Source organism: Cygnus olor, chromosome 9 (genome assembly GCF_009769625.2).
Source record: "Cygnus olor isolate bCygOlo1 chromosome 9, bCygOlo1.pri.v2, whole genome shotgun sequence".
Classification (NCBI taxonomy): Eukaryota; Metazoa; Chordata; class Aves; order Anseriformes; family Anatidae; genus Cygnus; species Cygnus olor.
This window is the reverse complement of record NC_049177.1, coordinates 10473926-10484965: the sequence shown is the minus strand read 5'-3', so window position 1 is coordinate 10484965 and position 11040 is coordinate 10473926. Positions and strand designations below refer to the sequence as shown.

Below are 11040 nucleotides of genomic sequence, written 5' to 3'. Positions count from 1 at the left end.
TTCACACCTGGGCTACAAATGTGAAAGAGTTTGCAATAATCTCTAATGAAATATTACATTGTTTAAAGAGTTCCCAGAGAAATTCACCCTTAATTGATTTTTGATCTGTGAAAAAACACTGCAGAGAGAGAGAGAGAGAGAGAAAAGATATTAGTCATACTCCTGTTTTATCACTCCTGCAAGCGCTTTCCTTCCTTTGTTTCCTTTGTCCCCAGAGAATCAACATGACACCGAAGAAAGCAGCCTGGAAGACACTACAGAAGTAATAAATAACACTCGCACAGGAATCCTGTTTGAACAGCGCTGTACCCTGCACACCCTCCTAAATCATTCTGCAAAAGGTGAAGTGGTCTCCGAGGAGCACTCAAAAATTAGAGAACATGGGTTTGTAGCTAGCACTGTCCCGGGCAAACCCCATGGGCTCAGGTCTTCTCCATGCAGCCCGTCCTCTGCTAAGGAGGGAGGCTGGATCTCTGCCATTTGCTGGGTCACAGGAGCCCCCGGCAGGACCCGAACCAGCCCCTGGGGTGGATGCGTGCTTCAGCTCCCTCACAGAATGCCACAGGGGAGCTTATGCCAGGACTGAATGACATACAGCAAAAGCCAAAAATATTGACCGCAAAAGGCTGACAGAAAATTCATTACAGCATTCGTTTTCAAGTCAGGATGAGCCAGGGTATGAGCAGCTGTTAAAGCTGAGGAAGCAGGTTGGTATTAACTGCCAAGTTAATTCACTGAAAATCACTTCCAAAAACCAGCAGCAAACTGTCACAAAGAAAATGACCAAAGAGTAAAATATAGTTAGAGGACACAACAGGAAATGCATCCACAAGCATCACTGGAGACAGAAAAAAAGAAAAAACAAAAACACAAAACACAACTCCTGCTGATAGAGATGAGTGTAAAACACTAACCACTTGGTAAGAGTTTAACAAACATTAACAGCAGCCAGAGCACTTGTTATGGATGAACAAGGGTTAATAATAGAAAAGGGGAAAAAACAAACAGATTTTCTTAAGAACTGCTGTATGGAGCCACATCATAGACCAATTTGCCCAAACAGACACTGTAACATCTTTCATGGTAAACGAGTTGTGATGGATGCAAAACCATGTTTAAATCTAGGAGGTGGTGAAGTGGAAGTCCCTGGGCATGCTGAAAGTCTTCAACAATAAAGTCTTTGACAAAAATTACAGTATTTATTAAAGAAAGAAAAGGAGAAGAATCCTCCAGAACTATGAAAAACCCAAGAAAAGTCAAGCCAGTGAAAAAAAAGATGATCCAAGTGACTGCAGTAGAGGGTGAGGTGGTTTTTCACCCTGCAAGCATGGTTGGGACAACCAGGACTCTACAGTTCTACACAGATTTAAAATGCCTTCAAAAATAAGAATGTCTGGAAGACACAAAGCATTTGCAGCATTCACCAAGCAGCAAACATGAGATTCACCATAAAGACCACCGAAGTAAGAGCATCTCCTAATCATGCAGCTGGAAAATGATGACCAAAGCCTTAGCTGCAGCCCTACCTCCATTCTACACCCAAGCAAATTCGTCTCTGAGATTTTTCCCACTCTCTACTTGGTGCAACAACCTGCAGCATCAAGCAGGCAACCTCTGCTAAGATGCTGAGCACCCTGGTTTTCCACTGGTATCTCACCCCCTTTAGATTCAGAGGCTTTCACCTCTTTAGATGAGCACTAAAGCTGTTTCTCCCCATGCAGCTATACCTCAATCACTTTTGCTCTGAGTCTGTGCATCACCACCTCGGGCTGTCCCTGTGTTTCCCTGCTACCTTTCACCCACTCACCTCATCCATGTCTATCTGATGGAGACAAACAAAGCAAAGTGAAGGCTTGGTGAAGTCTCAAAGTAACAAGGGAAAAAAAACAACAACAACAAAACAGTTAGCAAGTTACTTGTTAGGATGGAAGTCATTCCACCCACACCCAGCTCAAATATTTATCTCTGGGGGAACTGGACCAGAATAGCAGCTGAAAGCTAAATTCTGTGGGCAAGTCAGAATGCTCTGGCTCCTTCTAGCCTGTGCAGAAATGGCCATTGCAGACGTCGCTCAATTTCTGATCTGGTTCGCAGTGCTCCCCGCTTACTGCTGGGGGCACCCAGCCAGGCAGGTGTGTGGCCACAGCATGGCTCGGACACAGCCCAGAGCAGGAGCCTGACCTTAACCGCAGCCTGTGAGCAAGGGAGGGCGGCCCTGGGGAGGCCCTGAGGAAGCTTTTAATACTGGTGTTCTCTATTTTAATTCATCTTCTCATTGAGGTAATTAATTATATTTCTTTATAATTTAGCTTTGTTTTTTTTTTGTTTGCTTTGTTTTTTTTTAATGATTAAAAAGTACTCAAGTTCACATCTTATTGGGGATGGTGTAAGAAACAGCATGCAGCATATGTTGTATTTGGTTATACTAGTTAATCTTGAGTTCAGTCAAGCTCCAACATGTTTCACCTAGATAACGAGTTACTATATCCCAGCTAAATCATGGTAACCACCTACGTGCTTACTTTTAAACAACAACAAACACGACATAATTGATTAAAAGGACATACGTTATGATTTCCATGCTCAGGTCAGTTGTTGCTTATGTTTGTGTAACCAAACCTGGAAAAACAGATAATGCATTTCCTTCAATTTAATACCAACAACATAAGAATCATAACATGGTTCTTACAAGAACTACTGGATCAATTTTGCCTTTTGTAAAGGATGTGTTGGCTTACGTTCCCATCAAGAGGTTGTGCATTTCAGCTACTGCTAGAGAACTTTTCTTTACAATTCAGATAATACACCTGACCAAGACTGTTCTATAATACAGTTGCTGAAGCATCTGAGCAAAAATTGCTCAGATATTATAGTATAAGGGATCTCTCTCTGTCAGAACTGGTGAAAGTTCAACCTCGGATGTGGGACTGGGGAAATTAGCCCAACAGGATTTGAAGAGGGTAGTTCACCTGTGACCACAAGTTGGTCCTTAGGTAGGACTCAACTGGGATCAGTCTTTTCTTTACAGGAGTGGAGAAATAGAAGCATCAAAGGGAAGCTCTGCCTGCAAGCTGTCCATTTCAAGGGCTTTTCTTGTCTGTACCAATCAGAGGAACCACTTTCTGCATCTCTCCCTTGGCAGCTTTGTCTAGATTATCACACTGAACATCTGGGGCATTTCATAATCATCTCAAGAAGTATGACCTTAAGTTACAAGTTACAGAGTGACCTGCAAGATTGTTCAAGAAAATTATGGATTTGACTTCAACAATACACAAATTCCTCCAGCTCAGATTTTCCTGTGCAGGTCCAAAACCACACAACATTTTCTCACAACTGCAAAGAGCATTGCATTTCTTCTGCCTCCATTTGTTGGGTATAATCATGACAAGTTAATTTTTTAAACTTCAACATCACTGAAACCAACCCTTCATATCTCATACAGGTGTTTGTCTTCTGGAAAAAAAGAGCAAAAGAATCAGCAGTGTCCCTGGAAGATGACAGGTGCCAAGGTGGTCCATTCAGAAAGAAATTTCAGGTAGCTTTTTCAGAGCAAGGCTCATTTTCAAATCTTAAAAAGCATCTTCTGTGTCAGGTGCGTGCCCTATTTTGCAGGCTCAGAAGCTAATGCACCAGGAGGCATGATGATCGGAGCAAGGTCACAAAGTCTTATGGCAAAGACAAGGGGAGCCAGGTCCCACTGGTCCCAACCACAGCTCTATCACTCTCTGGATGCAGAGGCACCTGTTTTGTTGTTTAAGGTACAATCTAGTGTACTTCTTACCTGATTCCTTTGAATATAATGCTCTACGAACTCAATTTGATTTTTCTGCTTTGAAAGTCTGCTCCTTACTAATTCACATTCATCTGCCTAGTTGTTCTTGTTCCTTGTACACTGTCATTTTTCTAACTGCAACATATTCAACTACATCATCCTAGGCATTTTATTTGTGTGGTTCTGCTCTAACGGCTAGCTTAGCTGTTTCAAATTATGCCTTGCTTTCAGTTTTGCTTGAGTGTAAAAATGTCGTGTAAAAATGAACTACCCTCTGATGAAAGCTTTCAGACTTTCCATTTGAGGAACAGCATGCAGCTTTTTTGGGGAGCAATGGGAGAAGGATCAATCCAGCTTTTGTTTTACAGATTGCTATAATAGATAGCTTCCCCATAGGGAGTGTTACAGTACTATATTATGCTTATATAAAGGGTAATGACTAGGAACTTGGAGAACTCTACCCTTAGGAAGTGCTTGATGAGTGAGAACAGCAGGTGTGGAGGAAGGAAGAAAGACTAAATGTCTTTCTGTCCTGACTTTCTCTTCTTTTATGTTTGGAGACTGAACTTGGAGTCAGAAGCAAGTTGGCTCCTGCAGGTACGTGAAAGCTGAAAGATATGAATGTGGCAAGACAGAAAACCCAAACAAAGAGAGGAAACCACTAGCCCCAAACCCTTTCCCTAAGCAGGTGGCCTTGAAAGGGGTTGTTTTCAGCAATAGGGTGCTCTTTAGCTCACTATGGGAAAACGAGGCAATTACAAGAGGGGCTGGATGAAGGAGGAAAAGCAACAGCATGCACATCGCTAAGGTGCAGCAGGGAAAGGCTGCTTTATGCTGCAAGAGCCTCTGGTCGTGTCAGCAGCAAGCTGAGGAAAAAATAAAATAAAATCTTGGATAGGCTCCACAAAGCCATTTTGGCCCACACAAACCTTAAATGCAAAAGGTATCATCTCAGCCCTTGTAAACGTAATGCTAAATGTGCCTTTTTGTTGCAAAACAGCATAACGAACCCACCACAGGAAAAAAAACAGTCGAGAGATATTGATCTGCTTCACGTATAATAGGCAAAAAATATGTAAAACCCACAAAGGGAAGACCCCAAAACTGCCACGAAGATGCATGTCCAGTTGAAGTCTGAGTTGCACGTGGCTGCAGCAGACACAGCTGCCTCAGGCAGCAGCTCAGGGAAAGCACGCAAGCTTCTTGTGCTAAAGCAAAGTCACATCCCTGAGCAAAGGCCACCATGAGAAGTGTCTGCATTCATGGATGTTACACTCAAGAAGGGCAGGAGCAGAAGCCATCACATGCAGGGCCACCCTCCTGTTCCCACTCACTTCTCAAGACTCCGGGCTCGACCAGCCTCTTCCCCTTTCACAGTGCTTTGAAGCAGTTTTAACAAGACTTCCTTTGCTTCCCACTGATTATTTAGCCCTTCTCTCCACACAACACACCAAACTGCCATAAACGCAGACTGGAACAGTCGATGGCTATGGTGTGCATCCATTACTAGGCTGGGTTTTATGAAACCAGCAGCTCACAAACAAGCAGACAAAAAGACGGTGAAGTATAACATCAGTGACCACGCTGGACAGTAACAGTGCTCCGCAAAGAAGGAGACACAAAGGTAACAAAACAGAGCCAAATTAAAATGACTCTACCAGTCACAATACCACAAAGACAATACGAGTCATAACTGAATACCAAGAGAGACTGCAGAGACTGAAACTCCAAGCAGCACAGTCAGTGCAGAACTACATTAGACTAAAACACAACTTCATCCACAAAGCTGTGATGCAAAAGCTGCAGCAAACGAATATACGACAGACACACAAGCAACCAGAAACAAAGCAAGAATGACCTCCACAGTCCCCACAACACCTCTGCAAGAGAAAACATCAAATGGTATTTGAAGGAGAGGGATGGCTCTCAAGCACACTACAACCAGAACTTGGTGAGAGGAGAGCAATATAGCAATACTTTACGAGAGCAATATATAGAGAGGAAGAGAGAGAAGGAGAGAAGGAGAGAGAGAGAGAAGGAGAGAGAGAGAGAAGGAGAGAGAGAGAGAGGAGAGAGAGAGAGAAGGAGAGAGAGAGAGAAGGAGAGAGAGAGAGAAGGAGAGAGAGAGAGAAGGAGAGAGAGAGAGAAGGAGAGAGAGAGAGAAGGAGAGAGAGAGAGAAGGAGAGAGAGAGAAGGAGAGAGAGAGAAGGAGAGAGAGAGAGAAGGAGAGAGAGAGAAGGAGAGAGAGAGAGAAGGAGAGAGAGAGAGAAGGAGAGAGAGAGAGAAGGAGAGAGAGAGAGAAGGAGAGAGAGAGAGAAGGAGAGAGAGAGAAGGAGAGAGAGAGAAGGAGAGAGAGAGAAGGAGAGAGAGAGAGAAGGAGAGAGAGAGAAGGAGAGAGAGAGAAGGAGAGAGAGAGAGAGAGAGAGAGAAAGAGAGAGAGAGAGAGAGAGAGAGAAAGAGAGAGAGAAAGAGAGAGAGAAAGAGAGAGAGAAAGAGAGAGAGAAAGAGAGAGAGAAAGAGAGAGAGAAAGAGAGAGAGAAAGAGAGAGAGAGAGAGAAAGAGAAAGAGAGAAAGAGAAAGAGAAAGAGAAAGAGAAAGAGAAAGAGAAAGAGAAAGAGAAAGAGAAAGAGAAAGAGAAAGAGAAAGAGAGAGAAAGAGAAAGAGAAAGAGAAAGAGAGAGAGAGAGAGAGAGAGGGAGAGAGAGAAAGATCATCATTAGTGCAATAGACATTTCTGGTCTAGAGAACTCCCCCACACTGGATAAGCTGCAAGGCGACGGAGCCTAGCAAATAATGGATTTGTATGCCAGTGAGCAAATTCAGCACTGGTCAGAGAGCTCCCATCCAAATACAACTGGCTGAGGAAATACTAATTCTTATGGCAGAAGCAATAGGATTTGGCAAAGTCTAGCTCTGGAAGCAGAGCACAAACAAAACACACACTTCAGAGCCAGGGAAGCCGCAGCCTTACCATAGCCTAGACACTGGCAATTGGAGGTGCAGGGATGGAAATGCTGTCCGGGATCCAGTCTGCAGAGGAAGATCTTCTGTGCCACCAGCAAGTTGCATGAGCCAGGCTCCAAGCAATTAGGATCCTCTCTGATGCTGCTACGCCGCTGTGTGTGTGAACTGCCAACGTACGGTTTAAGATCTGGCATACAAGGACTGACTCCTCTTTGATTGCTAGAAACAGCCAGGAGGGGAGAGCTAAAACCAAGATGAAACTGATACAGGATCATACACAAGCGATTTCCCATCTCCAGGTTACAACCCCATACCACACAGTGAAAGCCGCACAGCTGACATCCAGAGATATTACAGAGACTCAGAGATTATTAGGACTTGCGAATGATCTAATAAAACATCTTCCTAGTCCTGCTGTCCCCCAAAGGCAATGCCCGGACAAACACACATTACAGCTGCATTAAGACAACACAGCTGCTATATAAAACAAGAAGCTTTCTCAGAAACGCCATAATAAGAATGAAGGTGAAGTCAAACCAGTAGCAGAGAATGGGGACCTAAGCTATCCCTCATTCAAAAGAGCAGCTAATACCTGCAGTCATAATAATCGATAGAATAAGTTCATCTTGCCTTAAAACCTGCATGTAAAAAAGGACAATATATATATATATATATATATTCAGAGTCAGTAAGGCTTCAGGAAGGAAACCTTGAACAAATGCAGAGTGGTTTTTTTAAAGCTACAGTCTGCAGTCCAAAATATTTCCTTTGCCACCCACTGAATCCGAAATACCAGTGCTTTGCCACGCACTGCAGAATGGGGGAACGTCCTCAAGGATGCGTCTCTCCCTGAGCATTCTCCCAGCATCAGCAGGGGCTGCTGCGATCCCAACCCCAACAGAAGTTCAGAAAACTGCCCAAAGACAAGAAAAGTGTCAAACAAGCTAGCCAGCTTCAATGCCAGGCTTGGACAGCCTCCAGGAGCTACACGAGGCCAAGCTTTCTTCTGCAGGGTTCTCCCACCCACCTTCCTGCCCAGATGAGCATTTCAGCCTTCATCCAGAGACCCCCAAGTCCACCTGCACCCTTCCTGAGAAGGTTTCTCCTTTTGCTGCAGGTTAAGTTAAAGAGGAGAGAGGATGTCAGAGGTCTGGAAAGTGACAAATGAGTGTAGAAATGCTGATCAGAAAAGAGACGAACGTGAAGTGCACACTATCCTCGAGAGACCTTAGAGCAAAGTAGGAAGGAGCTTGGTATCAAGAACAACACCTTATCATTAACTGCTTCTCGTCAGCCTTCTGGAGAACTGTCAGGTGCGGCTGCAGGAAGCACTACAGAAAATACAGTGAAGACGTTTGGCAACAGGTTAATCCCAACACGTGCTTGTTCAGACAGCGGGCTCCAGGTTGCTTGCTGTGCTTTTGTACCATTTACCTGGAAAGGAAATAAAGCCAGATCATTAGCACTGAGCTACGGTAACAGCAAGAGCAGAATCAGCAATTCAAATAGCTATGAATTAGCTAAAGAAAAGCTGCAGAAAAAAGAACAGGGCAGCAAGCTACTGCTGGACAGAGAAGGACTCCTTCTGGAGACTTGAGCCATGCTAGAAGTCTGCATCCATTCTGGCACCTCTCGCTCCCGTGTGATTCCAGCTAGCAGTGCTGGTAAGAGGGCAAGAGATAAAGACAACACGTAGGTGATCGTCGGTGTTGCTGCAATGAGCAAGCTAAGGATCACAGGATTACAGCCTGCCTGCCTGATCTGGGACAAACAGCCCCTTTCTGCAGGACCAGCCACACGTGGGAAGGAAGTTAGATCGAACACACACATCCCCACTCCTGAAACACCCCTAAATCAGGACAATCCCCACCACTAGCCCAAGACAAAAGCAGTGAGCAGAGGAAGGTGAAACAGGAGTGAAGAGACTCGGTCAGCAGGGAGGAAGGACAGAGCACCAGCTGACAGGCCTCCCACAGATGCTGACAGAGGCACTCACTCGTCATCGAAGGCAGGTCCCGCGCGAGGCCCTCTCCTGCCAGAAGACAATCCTGCCCCGGGATCACACCACCTGCAGGAGAGACACTCTTGCTGCATCTTCAGACGCAAGCTGCAGATGACAAGAAACACACTGTGAAGTACAACCAGAGCACCTTACACAGATGGAGCGTATGGGATTCGGGCTCCTGCCTGCCGTGCCACAGGAAAGCAACGGTGCTATGACAGATGGCAGAGGGCACTGGGATAAACTGGGACAGCAGGGGACTTTTGAGGATCCTGCGAGCAAGATGACACCCGTCTGTCAGGGACACTTAAGCAGCGTTGCTCTGGTTGGGGTTGGAGACCACCGACCACCCCGGTCTGTATGGCTAGGCCTCATCTGAGGCCTGGGGACGTTCATTAGAGCTGCAAAGCTTGAATAAACACCGCGACCGTGCTCCCACAGCCCAGCTGTGCTGGAACAGGGGTGCACCTGGTTAGTAACACCACACAGTGTTCATCCCGTGTTTCCTTCACTGGGACCGGTAGGACGGTGGGATGGTATTCCCACTTGGTCAGCGCCGACAGCTCGCTCGCGGGAGTCGGAGTCACGTGAAGTCAGTGAGAGGTGCTGCCTACCCGGGCCGGAGTGGTTATTGATTTCCTACGTGACCTTGGCTAAGTCACTTAACCTCAGTTTCCTCATCTGTATATTGGGAATTATAGGACTTTCAGAGTGCCACAAATTCATCAGAGGGAACTACTTAAGAGTCCTATTATGAATTAATGGGATTTCCCACTTCAAAATTACTCCTTTGAGGATTGAAGCAGTTGGACTGGGATATTCATAACCCTGACTCCTTCTGTAAGTGCAGAGCATTTTATTTTACCTTTTTCCCCCCCTAAAAACACCCATGTAAATCATCTAGCTTGGGAGCACACTGTGTAAGCATGCCCAGGTTCAAGGCTCTTTACAAACACTTGCTTAAATGACTTTGGCCTTGTCAGTCATCCATACTAACAAGCCCCTCTCCTTGCCCAATTCATACGGTTCCAACCATACGGAGTTTCACACCGTGAGCTGTTGTGGTAAGAAGCTCAGCTGGGTTCTCGTAGTGTGAAGTCTGTTCAAATTAAGCTGCAAACTGTCACGCAATGGCTCCCTGGAAGAAGTAAAAATTCAAAGAATCATCTTAAAAACTAAATGTAGTTACGGTGTCTTGGTAAGCCCAAGAAGGCTGGTTCCAAGGTCCTACTGCATGTGTGGTGCAAGCTAGTACAATGTCATCACCCATGGCAAGGTCCCAATCACTTGACACCCCCCCCACAGAGCCAGGCCTGCAGCTCCCCAGGCTGCACTTTGAGCTACTGCCCGGCATAAAACTGTCACTTTGCTTCCAAAGACCAACCAGTGCATTGATTTGCAAAGCAATTCATGGTACCTTGAGGATGAAACACAGGCTAGTGTGGTGAGAAACTTAAAACAAAAGGCTTCTCTACAGTGGATACTTTTCCAGGGAAGCTAAGATAAAAATATTCAGTGTTTGTGCCTTACCGAAACCAGCACTCTGTAAGCATGCTCACTGATCAGTACCCACAGACGGAAACATCCCTTCAAGACCACAGGACTAAACCCAAAGAGCTTTCCTATGCTAACTTGTTCCTCCCTGGGGAATTAAAATACTTCTGAGACTGAGGAATACCTCTGCCCCATCACAATCCCTCATTCCTTCCTCACCCTTCCCTTCATCCTCCACACAGTCGCTTGGTATTTATTCTCTTCCATTTTATTTGGATTTTCTCTGAGCAGAGTCATTAATCTTCCCCATAGACGCACAGCTCTGACAGCCAGGGTCCTGACACCTCCAGTGCCAGTGAAGGACATTCTCATACTCTTCTTTTTGCTTTTTTCTTCCTTTCTCTTTATAAAGAAACCCTTCATACCTCACCAGCCACAGGGTTTTGATTAGAAGGCCATGCAGACCGGGGTCATGTGAACTGGAGACAAGGGGGCTGTGGGGGAGGAAGGCGAGGGAAGAGGATGCGACTCCCACAAGGAACTCCCAGGTCCCACTGAAAAGGTCAGCATGCTTTTGAGTCATCCGCATCGCACCCTGACACAAAAAAATATACTCAGCCCAGTGCAGAGATACTTGATAAAGAGTCTAATGAAGTGGAAAGAGTGTTGCACGGAAAGAATAGGCCTCTCTCATCCTGACATCCCATGATGCTCCATCGAGTTGCTATGGAGACTTAAAAGAGAAGGGGGTTTTGTTGTCTTGAAGGGCCTTCTCCCTTCCCAGCAACCTTGACCTTTTCCAGTTT

At 45.5% G+C, this 11040-nt stretch overlaps 1 long non-coding RNA gene across 1 annotated transcript; it reads right to left on the bottom strand.

The window, feature by feature from the left end:
- Nucleotides 1-2392: 2392 nt before the first annotated feature.
- On the bottom strand, nt 2393-9458 carry LOC121074890. The gene is made up of 4 exons (XR_005822600.1): nt 8735-9458; nt 7766-8172; nt 6746-6957; nt 2393-2619 (listed from the first exon to the last, which is right to left on the bottom strand). It is a non-coding gene; the product is annotated as an uncharacterized LOC121074890 (long non-coding RNA).
- Nucleotides 9459-11040: the final 1582 nt, after the last annotated feature.